We start from the raw sequence: 10,733 nt of genomic DNA, 5'->3' as shown, positions 1-10,733 counted from the left end.
AAATTTTCAACAACTTTAGTTAGAGTTGTAAATTAGCCTCTGGCTACTGTGCCTAAATGTTAGCTTCCTTAAACATCCTGAGAGTGAAGTTAAATAAGTAAATTTGTTGTCCCGCCGTCACAATCCCTCTTCTCCAGAGATGTCAGCCCGTTTGCAAAATCCTTGCAGTTTCCTTTCAAATGTGATTCATAGAGTGCTAGATAGTCCTCTCTCTATTTCCCTTAGCCGTGTACTCAGGCAGTGCCTAGGCACCCCTGAGCTGGGTCCTTTCGACGCCATCTTGGATGATGTGTCAACCTGGAGTCGAACCGAGGAACCTGTGTGTGTGTATCCTTTACCTGACTTGATCTGAGCGGTGCTGGGTGTGCGTGACCCAGGTAATTGTCTCTTGTATATTCCTCTGTAGCCCGAGGACAATCCTGTTCTCCAGAGAATAAGGAAATGAGATTTCAAGGCACCACCGGCTCAGGTATTTGAGGGTAAATCTGGTTACCGTATCCTCGGGGCCAGGTAGTTGCGCTCCTCCCTCAGGTTCACGTTTGCAGACTTAATCGAATGACAGAAAAATCTTGACAATTCCTAGCAATCGAAAAGACTCAAAATATATCAAAAGTGCAGAAGCGTTGTCCCCAAAGCGCTAGAAGCGTGCCAGAAATTTATTTTTTTACGTGATGGCTTTTAAATCCCTTGTTTTTTTTCTCAGTGAATAGTTTAATGGCAGATGTAAAGATCTGGGTTTTTGTATCAGTACTTGATTATGAATTGATATTGGGGAATTAATGGATTGTTTTGTTGGAGGTTGCGTAACTTGAGAATGGAAAGTGAAATTTTCGGAATCCACCTTTGGCAGCATGTTTGAGCTTTCCAGTAAAATAGTTATGTTTTGCATTTTTTTGTGATGAAACCCTACTTGGATCAACACAGGTCTCCCAGTGCAGGCCCCAAATTGTGCTCATTTGTGAGAAATGCACAGCTCTGGGAGCGCTCCTCCAACCAACAAGGTAGTGTTGTATTTCAGAACTGATGGCAGACAGCTTTGTCACTTTTCATCAAACGTCTGCCACATCCTTCTTTTATAGTGATTCTGCACATGGTTATGCACTCCTTCCCCCTTTGCCACTTCTGTTTTTCTAGTGGCAGCAACAAATACCCTTTACCCAGCATCACCCCTTCAATTCTAGTATAGAGTAATTCCCAGTGAAATATAACTCTACCAATGCACGATATTTCATTCTTGGCATATAACAGCCGTGCTATTCCCGCGCTGAGACAGATCTTTAAGTTCTCAACAGTGAAGGCACAAGGGAGAACCACACTGTTGTCCAGTCCTTAAGGAACTACCTAATCTCTCTTCCACTCCTACAAGTGTCAGTATTTACTTTCTTGTGTGGGTACCATGCACAGCTTTTCCGGGACTGTTCTTATAAACTAGGCAGTAGACCTAGTTTCCTTACTGTATCACGTTGCACAAATCTTTAGCGAGCAATACAGATGTTTAATCAAAAGTTGTTCACTTTGTTTTTTACACTCCCAAGGGTTCAGTCTGCTACAGGACGTTTGCACCCTTTACCCTTCCCATCACTCCTCGCCCTTTCATTTTACATTCTTCTTATTTGTGTGTTGTTCATATGTGCATTCTGACCTCTGTGCCCTTCTGGAATTTGTACACATTTGAGGAAGTGCTGTTTTCCCCCAGCTATAGCACCTTTTTTTTACTGTCCTATTCATTCACTCTTAGCAGTTGGAACATTATGACTTTCGAGTCAACTGTGATTTGCAGAATCTAAGCCACTTCACTTCTTTTTAGATAACTGTTGGACCACAGATCTACAGTCTTGCTGATAAATGTGGGAAAAGTCACTGAGTCTGTCCACTCCAAAGCAGAAGTCTTTCACAAAGAGGATTACTTTTGAAACATGCTTTTTACAAATGTTTATGGTTCATCCAAGATGGCCTGGAGAACCAGGGCCAAGGAGCTTTTCCCCCCTTTTAGTTTTATTGTATAGTAAATGTTATCATTCTGTCTGGTAACGCCAGCACCTACACTGCAAATCAGATCTTGGCAAAGAAACCTTTGAGTTTCCCGAGGAACAAATAGAGGTTTGGCTGTTCAGTCAAGAGCCAATTGATGATAGAATATCATTCTTTGATGTAAGTATTTCTCCTGCATTTCAGGGATTGTGTAAGCAATTGGATTATTTTTGATTTTGGAGCCTTCCCAGCAGTGAGTAAAGTATTAATGTAAAGCAAAAACAATAATAAAGTAAAAAAAAAAAAAAAAACTACAAAAATCACTAACTGAATTAGAAATATTGTTTGAATCACTGAAAAAATAAAACGACACAAATCCAATTAGGGGAACCAGAGATATGGATTTTAAAGTTGTAAGTAAAAAAATAAGGCCACAAAGCGCCAATGATGGTCAATGGTTGAAGTAGATGGGGACCTAACTGAAATTGAACCACGATGGAGTGATGGCAATAAATCATCCATGTTTGTCCTGGTCAAAGATTTTACCTTCTGACTCAGTCATCTGAGTCCCAATCCACTATAGGAGAACACTTTCAAGACCACCAGGGGATACACTTAGGGACTCGCAGGGTGTCTGGCAGAGGCTATCAGCAGGATTCAGTCCAAGTCCCTTTGCCACTGGTTAGCTGTGTACTTCCAGGAAAAGGCCTCATATAGCTTGTTGTCTCCCTGTAGCTTGAGCAGGAGGTCAGCCTTATGGCTGTTGAAGTCCATGTCTTTGTTCTCGGTACAAGAGAGAGACGGTCCAGTCTTCTCAGGTCACAGAAAGCAAGTCCAGGCCTTATCTCATTTTCTGCAGGAAGTGTTCTCAAGTGGGTGCCTGGAGGTACCACATTTATACAATCACATAGAGAACAGTGCCAGCACATATAAACTAGATATCGGTCCTAGTTGGTAATCCTACATTAGGTAATCCTACATGGTTAAGGACAAAGGCCTTCACCCACCCACTGGGTGGCATGCTTCATCATTGGGCCCCTCCTGGCACCTCTCCTAAGGAGTAGCTACTACCCTTCAAAATATAGAGGAGCTTAGTGGGATAGTATGTAGTAGGTTAGCAATGCCGCCCATCTAGTCTGGAGTGGTGTAAGGGTGTGCGAAGGGAAAAATAAGAGTGAGCAAGTAGATAAATAATTAAAAACTACCTACAAGGGTGAAATACACAATTTAATGGGTCCCCTAATGGCAGAATACATATTTGTGCCTACCATGGGCTAGATGGTGGGAATGACTCTTGGGCATGCCCTAACCGAAGGGGAGGGGGGAAATACTGGGGCAACCCAGCCCACTTTTGGGCATTTTCAACATGGTGAAAGTCGTCTGCCTCACTAAACTTGGTTCTGAGGGTGGTGGTTATGTTTATGGGGAGTATACTATAGTAATATTAGTATTCTCCCACATCTAACACTAAAATCCAGTTTAAAGCGGCACCTGTACCTACAGTAAACCCAGAGACCGCAGTCTGGTTGGACAAAAGCTGATTCCTTCAGCAATCACACAGTGCATTCACAAGAGTTGTCTTGGCATCTTGTTCTACCCTCTTGCAAGCGTGCCCCAAGTGTTATGTGTCAACTCATTAGTCCTTTCAAGCAGGATTTGATACTAGAGTGTCAAAAAAGATACCCATGCCTGCATATTGCTAGTCATCTCTGCCCACTCAGGTCAACCTGTTTGCTCCTGAGTGGCATTTCACACTTATTCAAGGCTAAATACTGGCTAAAAGAAGCTCGAGAGCAAGGCCCCAGGAACTCTGGAGAGGGAAAAAGTAACTTTCTAAAAGTTATTATTCCTTAATATTTTTAATTATCCTTCTAATTGTGCCTAATCCCAACATATATTATTAAAATGTAATCTATTTTCTGGTTTTGTATGTAGGACAGCTAGTCCTGCCACAGCCTGTTGATGATAGTCCTTGTCAGGATACGTTAACATTACATTTCCTTATGCTCTACTTTTAAATACCGTGAACCTTGCCTTGTGGGCAACAAGGCCTACATAGTGGTAGTGTGTTAGTATTTAAAAGGGAGGTTTTGACCATGAAAAAATATTTCTTTTTGGCAGGTCAAATTATGTTTTTTACACTGCACAGTCAGGATACAGTTGAAGGCCTGAAGCAATGTTTACATTGTCACTGTAGTGGATGGCACAATAGGTGCTGCAGTTCACTAGTGGCATTTAACTTCCAGGCCCTGGGTACACTTCATACCGTATACTATGGTATTTTAGGCAAGATAAATATGACAATGTAGATTTTCCTAGGAAATTGTGAAGGAAAGTCTTAATTTTATTAAAGACACTGAGGCGAGTATTATGCATTCTAATATTGCTTTTATATTATAGCAGTAGTCAAGAACTACAAATCCCAAGGGGCCTAGCAACAGGCTAGCCAATGGGATCAAAAAACATAAGTACAGTAAGCACCAATGGGGTAACACTAATGACCATAGAGTGCCCCCTTGACTGCGAGCAGCCCTCTTTTCTTGTGCGAGAAGGTCAAAGAGAGTCATAAAACAAATGGAATATTTAGCAAATGATAGCGATTGCCAAAATGAATGACAAAAGTTCTTGGCAACAGTAGACAATCCAGAAAGCCCTTGGTAAAACTTGTGAATCTTGAAGGTATGAGATCCTGGAATCCTGAAGAAGTGAGGAGGAGGAAGATAACAAAGGACATCTGGAGTATTCACGAAGAAGAAGGTGGTAATGCTGGATTCGCTGATAGGGAGGGAAAAGAAGAACATGTTAATGGTAAATGTGTTGGGATAATACTTGCTTCCGCTTCCGAGTCTTTAATAAAATGAAGACTTTCCTTCATCCTTTACTAGGAAAATCTGCATTTTATGTCAAGCCCGGAGGCTCCTATTATGCTAGTTTAAAGCATATCAATCACTAATGAAGTTGCAGTTTGTACAGGTTTACAATAGAATGTTCTGAAAACATTGTGTTAGACCAGTCAGCCAACCTCAGAATGTCCTCAAGGCTAGAGCCTGCCGAAAAGGATTTATAGGCCATGACACCCCTGAAAGAATGGCCCCCAAAAGTGGAAATGTCAATCCCTGCCAAAGACATGACTCATTTAACCCAACGAACTAGAGTAGCAGAGGAAACTGGTTTGTGAGGTTTATGGAAAGAAATCAGTAGTTGGTGGCGAGAGGACATTCTGAGGTTGAGCGTATGTTTCCCGTATTCTTTTAAACACAGTCCCACGCAGACTTTGGGTTTATTGGGAAAGAAAGGATAAAAAACTGTATGTAAATTGTTTTTTGTGCATTTGTTAATGTGAAATAAAACTCATATAGGAGTGTATTGATGAGAAGAAACCTCTAAGGATTTGGCATCAGACACACGTTTAATAGATATAATACATAATAGCATAGTAAATTTTGCTGAAAGCTTTTTTAAAGAAAGGTCTGATTAATCAGGCCACAAAATAAACAAATTTAATACCACAGACACATCCCACAGATATGTGTACTTTGAAGAAGGAGGTTTGGAAAGTTTCACTCCCTTCAATAGGTGACAGACTAAAGGATGTTCTCCGACGGGGTTGCCATTGATATGCTAATGGTGCATGGAAATTCCTGATATATAGAGGTTGATGGTTCTATAGGACTTAATCTGAACTGGCTTCTGCGGCCAAGAAATTAGTGATTAAAGTTATATTTGTTGAAAAGGGATTGATACTTTTTACCACACACCAGCTTGTCCATAGAGACCAGGCTGATTATTAGGCCTTTCTTGTTCCAGGAGCCCAGGCGTTATTAATGAATTCTGAAGCTTCTGCCGAAATGAGAGTGCTTTGTTGGGGCGACCTGAGACCCTTCAGGCTGAGAGTGTTAAGCAGTTGTTGAGTATCAGGTTCTGGGGAGATCCTGATGGGTCTAGAAGGAGAGAAGGGAAATAAGGAAAAAGAACTGGAAAGTCTGTTGATAATTCGAGAAGAGGGGGAACCAAACTTGAGACTACCAAAAGGGGGCCACTATGACCAAGGATGCTTTCTGGCATCTGACTTGGACTAATTCTCTGTTGATCAAGATGAAAGGTGGAAAGACATAGTTGATTGCTGTGAGAAAGTAGCCTCTTTCTAGCCTTGTTACCCCCACTTTTGGCCTGTTACTGAGTGTATGTCAGGGTGTTTTCACTGTCTCACTGGGATCCTGCCAGCCAGGACCCAGTGCTCATAGTGAAAACCCTATGTTTTCAGTATGTTTGTTATGTGTCACTGGGACCCTGCTAGCCAGGACCCCAGTGCTCATAAGGTTGTGACCTATATGTATGTGTTCCCTGTGTGATGCCTAACTGTCTCACTGAGGCTCTGCTATCCAGAACCTCAGTGGTTATGCTCTCTCATTTCTTTCCAAATTGTCTCTAACAGGCTAGTGACCAATTTCACCAATTTACATTGGCATACTGGAACACCCTTATAATTCCCTAGTATATGGTACTGAGGTACCCAGGGTATTGGGGTTCCAGGAGATCCCTATGGGCTGCAGCATTTCTTTTGCCACCCATAGGGAGCTCTGACAATTCTTACACAGGCCTGCCACTGCAGCCTGAGTGAAATAACGTCCACGTTATTTCACAGCCATTTACCACTGCACTTAAGTGACTTATAAGTCACCTATATGTCTAACCTTTACCTGGTAAAGGTTAGGTGCAAAGTTACTTAGTGTGTGGGCACCCTGGCACTAGCCAAGGTGCCCCCACATTGTTCAGGGCAAATTCCCCGGACTTTGTGAGTGCAGGGACACCATTACACGCGTGCACTACACATAGGTCACTACCTATGTGTAGCTTCACAATGGTAACTCCGAATATGGCCATGTAACATGTCTATGATCATGGAATTGCCCCCTCTATGCCATCCTGGCATAGTTGGCACAATCCCATGATCCCACGGGTCTGTAACACAGACCCTGGTACTGCCAAACTGCCTTTTCAGGGGTTTCACTACAGCTGCTGCTGCTGCCAACCCCTCAGACAGGTTTCTGCCCTCCTGGGGTCCAGCCAGGCTTGGCCCAGGATGGCAGAACAAAGGACTTCCTCAGAGAGAGGGTGTTACACCCTCTCCCTTTGGAAAAAGGGGTTAAGGCAGGGGAGGAGTAGCCTCCCCCAGCCTCTGGAAATGCTTTCATGGGCACAGATGGTGCCCATTTCTGCATAAGCCAGTCTACACCGGTTCAGGGACCCCTCAGCCCTGCTCTGCCGTGAAACTGGACAAAGGAAAGGGGAGTGACCAGAGCTCCTCCATCTTGGAAACAGAGGTGCTGCTGGCACACTGGACTGCTCTGAGTGGCCAGGGCCAGCAGGTGACGTCAGAGACTCCTTCTGATAGGCTCCTTCAGGTGTTGCTAGCCTATCTTCTCTCCTAAGTAGCCAAACCCTCTTTTCTGGCTATTTAGGGTCTCTGCTTTGGGGATTTCCTTAGATAACGAATGCAAGAGCTCATCAGAGTTCCTCTGCATCTCTCTCTTCACCTTCTGCGCTGGAAGCCTGCAAAACTGCAACAAAGTAGCAAAGACGACTACTGCAACTCTGTAACGCTGATCCTGCCGCCTTCTCGACTGTTCTCCTGGTGGTGCATGCTGTGGAGGTAGTCTGCCTCCTCTCTGCACTAGAAGCTCCGAAGAAATCTCCCGTGGGTTGACGGAATCTTCCCCCTGCTACCGCAGGCAGCAAAGAACTGCATTACCGGTCCCCTGGGTCTCCTCTCCGCACGACGAGCGAGGTCCCTTGAATCCAGCAACTCTGTCCCCCAAGTGACTCCCACAGTCCAGTGACTCTTCAGTCCAAGTTTGGTGGAGGTAAGTCCTTGCCTCCCCACGCCAGACTGCATTGCTGGGAACCGCGTCTTTTGCAGCTACTCCGGCCTCTGTGCACTTCCGGCGGAAATCCTTTATGCACAGCCAAGCCTGGGTCCACGGCACTCTAACCTGCATTGCATGACTTTCTAAGTTGTCCTCCGGCGGCGTGGGACTCCTTTGTGCAACTTCGGGTGAGCACCGTTTCACTCCTCTTCGTAGTGCCTGTTCCGGCACTTCTGCGGGTGCTGCCTGCTTCTGAGAGGGCTCCTTGTCTTGCTGGGCGCCCCCTCTGTCCCCTGACGCAATTGGCGACATCCTGGTCCCTCCTGGGCTACAGCAGCATCCAAAAACCCTAACCGCACGATTTGCAGCTAACAAGGCTTGTTGGCGGTCTTTCGGCAGGAAAACACTTCTGCACGACTCTTCACGACGTGGGACATCCATCCTCCAAAGGGGAAGTTTCTAGCCCTTGTCGTTCCTGCAGAATCCAGAGCTTCTACTGCCTAGTAGCAGCTTCTTTGCACCCATAGCTGGCATTTCCTGGGCATCTGCCCATCTCCGACTTGCTTGTGACTTTTGGACTTGGTCCCCTTGTTCCACAGGTACCCTCGTTTGGAAATCCATTGTTATTGCATTGCTGGTTTGTGTCTTTCCTGCAGAATTTCCCAATCACGACTTCTGTGTCCTTTGGGGAACTTTAGTGCACTTTGCACTCACTTTTCAGGGTCTTGGGTGGGCTATTTTTCTAACCCTCACTGTTTTCTTACAGTCCCAGCGACCCTCTACAAGGTCACATAGGTTTGGGGTCCATTCGTGGTTCGCATTCCACTTTTGGAGTATATGGTTTGTGTAAAGAAATGGCTCCCTGTTGATGTTACCCCCCACTTTTTGCCTGATACTGATGCTGACTTGACTGAGAAGTGTGCTGAGACCCTGCTAACCAGGCCCCAGCACCAGTGTTCTTTCACCTAAAATGTACCATTGTTTCCACAATTGGCACAACTCTGGCACCTAGGTAAGTCCCTTGTAACTGGTACCCCTGGTACCAAGGGCCCTGATGCCAGGGAAGGTCTCTAAGGGCTGCAGCATGTCTTATGCCGCCCTAGGGACCCCTCACCCAGCACAGACACACTGCTTGCCAGCTTGTGTGTGCTGATGGGGAGAAAATGACTAAGTCGACATGGCACTCCCCTCAGGGTGCCATGCCAACCTCCCACTGCCTGTGGCATAGGTAAGTCACCCCTCTAGTAGGCCTTACAGCCCTAAGGCAGGGTGCACTATACCACAGGTGAGGGCATATGTGCTTGAGCACTATGCCCCTACAGTGTCTAAGCAAAACCTTAGACATTGTAAGTGCAGGGTAGCCATAAGAGTATATGGGCTGGGAGTCTGTCAAAAACGAACTCCACAGCTCCATAATGGCTACACTGAATACTGGGAAGTTTAGTATCAAACTTCTCAGAATAATAAACCCACACTGATGCCAGTGTTGGATTTATAAAAAAATGCACACAGAGGGCATCTTAGAGATACCCCCTGTATTTTACCCAATTGTTCAGTGCAGGACTGACTGGTCTGTGCCAGCCTGCTGCTGAGAGATGAGTGTCTGACCTCATGCGGTGAGAGCCTTTGTGCTCTCTGAGGACAGAAACAAAGCCTGCTCTGGGTGGAGGTGCTTCACACCTCCCCCCTGCAGGAACTGTAACACCTAGCAGTGAGCTTCAAAGGCTCAAGCTTCGTGTTACAAAGCCCCAGGGCACTCCAGCTAGTGGAGATGCCCGCCCCCTGGACACAGCCCCCACTTTTGGCGGCAAGTCCAGGAGAAATAATGAGAATAACAAGGAGGAGTCACTGGCCAGTCAGGACAGCCCCTAAGGTGTCCTGAGCTGAGGTGACTCTGACTTTTAGAAATCCTCCATCTTGTAGAAGGAGGATTCCCCCAATAGGGATAGGAATGTGACCCCCTCCCCTTGGGAGGAGGCACAAAGAGGGTGTACCCACCCTCAGGGCTAGTAGCCATTGGCTACTAACCCCTCAGACCTAAACACGCCCTTAAATTTAGTATTTAAGGGCTCCCCTGAACCTAAGAATTTAGATTCCTGCAACTAACAAGAAGAAGGACTGCTGAGCTGAAAAATCCCTGCAGAGGAAGAACAGAAGACACCAACTGCCTTGGCCCCAGACTTACCGGCCTGTCTCCTGCCTTCCAAAAAACCTGCTCCAGCGACGCTTTCCAAGGGACCAGCGACCTCTGAATCCTCTGAGGACTGCCCTGCTTCGAAAAAGACATGAAACTCCCGAGGACAGCGGCACTGCTCCAAAAGAACTGCAACTTTGTTACAAGGAGCAGATTTAAAGACCCCTGCAACTCCCCGCAAGAAGCGTGAGACTTGCAACACTGCACCCGGCGACCCCGACTCGACTGGTGGAGAATAAACAACTCAGGGAGGACCCTCCGGCGACTCTACGACTGTGAGTAACCAAAGTTGTCCCCCCTGAGCCCCCACAGCGACGCCTGCAGAGGGAATCCCCAGGCTCCCCCTGACCGCGACTGCCTGAACTCCATTTCCCGACGGCTGGAAAAGACCCTGCACCCGCAGCCCCCAGCACCTAAAGGAACGGAACTCCTGTGCAGGAGTGACCCCCAGGAGGCCCTCTCCCTTGCCCAGGTGGTGGCTACCCAGAGGAGCCCCCCCCCTTGCCTGCCTGCGACGCTGAAGAGATCCCTTGATCTCTCATTGACTTCCATTGAAAACCCGACGCGTGTTTGCACACTGCACCCGGCCGCCCCCGCGCTGCTGAGGGTGTACTTGTTGTGCTGACTTGTTTCCCCCCCGGTGCCCTACAAAACCCCCCTGGTCTGCCCTCCGAAGACGCGGGTACTTACCTGCTGGCAGA

At 46.4% G+C, this 10,733-nt stretch overlaps 1 protein-coding gene across 4 annotated transcripts in view; it reads left to right on the top strand.

The window, feature by feature from the left end:
- The first annotated feature begins 271 nt into the window (after window positions 1–271).
- AP3M1 (adaptor related protein complex 3 subunit mu 1) overlaps window positions 272–10,733 on the top strand; it is a 93,522-nt gene continuing 83,060 nt past the window's right edge. For 2 of the 4 annotated variants that reach the window (XM_069240840.1, XM_069240839.1), the window contains exon 1: window positions 275–377. The gene's annotated coding sequence lies outside the window, so the exon portion shown is untranslated. Of the gene's footprint in view, window positions 378–10,733 lie in introns of all 4 variants that reach the window. The other 2 variants (XM_069240841.1, XM_069240842.1) reach the window with 2 other exon arrangements.

This window comes from Pleurodeles waltl, chromosome 6, assembly GCF_031143425.1.
Source record: "Pleurodeles waltl isolate 20211129_DDA chromosome 6, aPleWal1.hap1.20221129, whole genome shotgun sequence".
Lineage (NCBI taxonomy): Eukaryota > Metazoa > Chordata > Amphibia > Caudata > Salamandridae > Pleurodeles > Pleurodeles waltl.
Note: the sequence above shows the minus strand (reverse complement) of the source record. Positions and strands in the feature narration are given on the sequence as shown.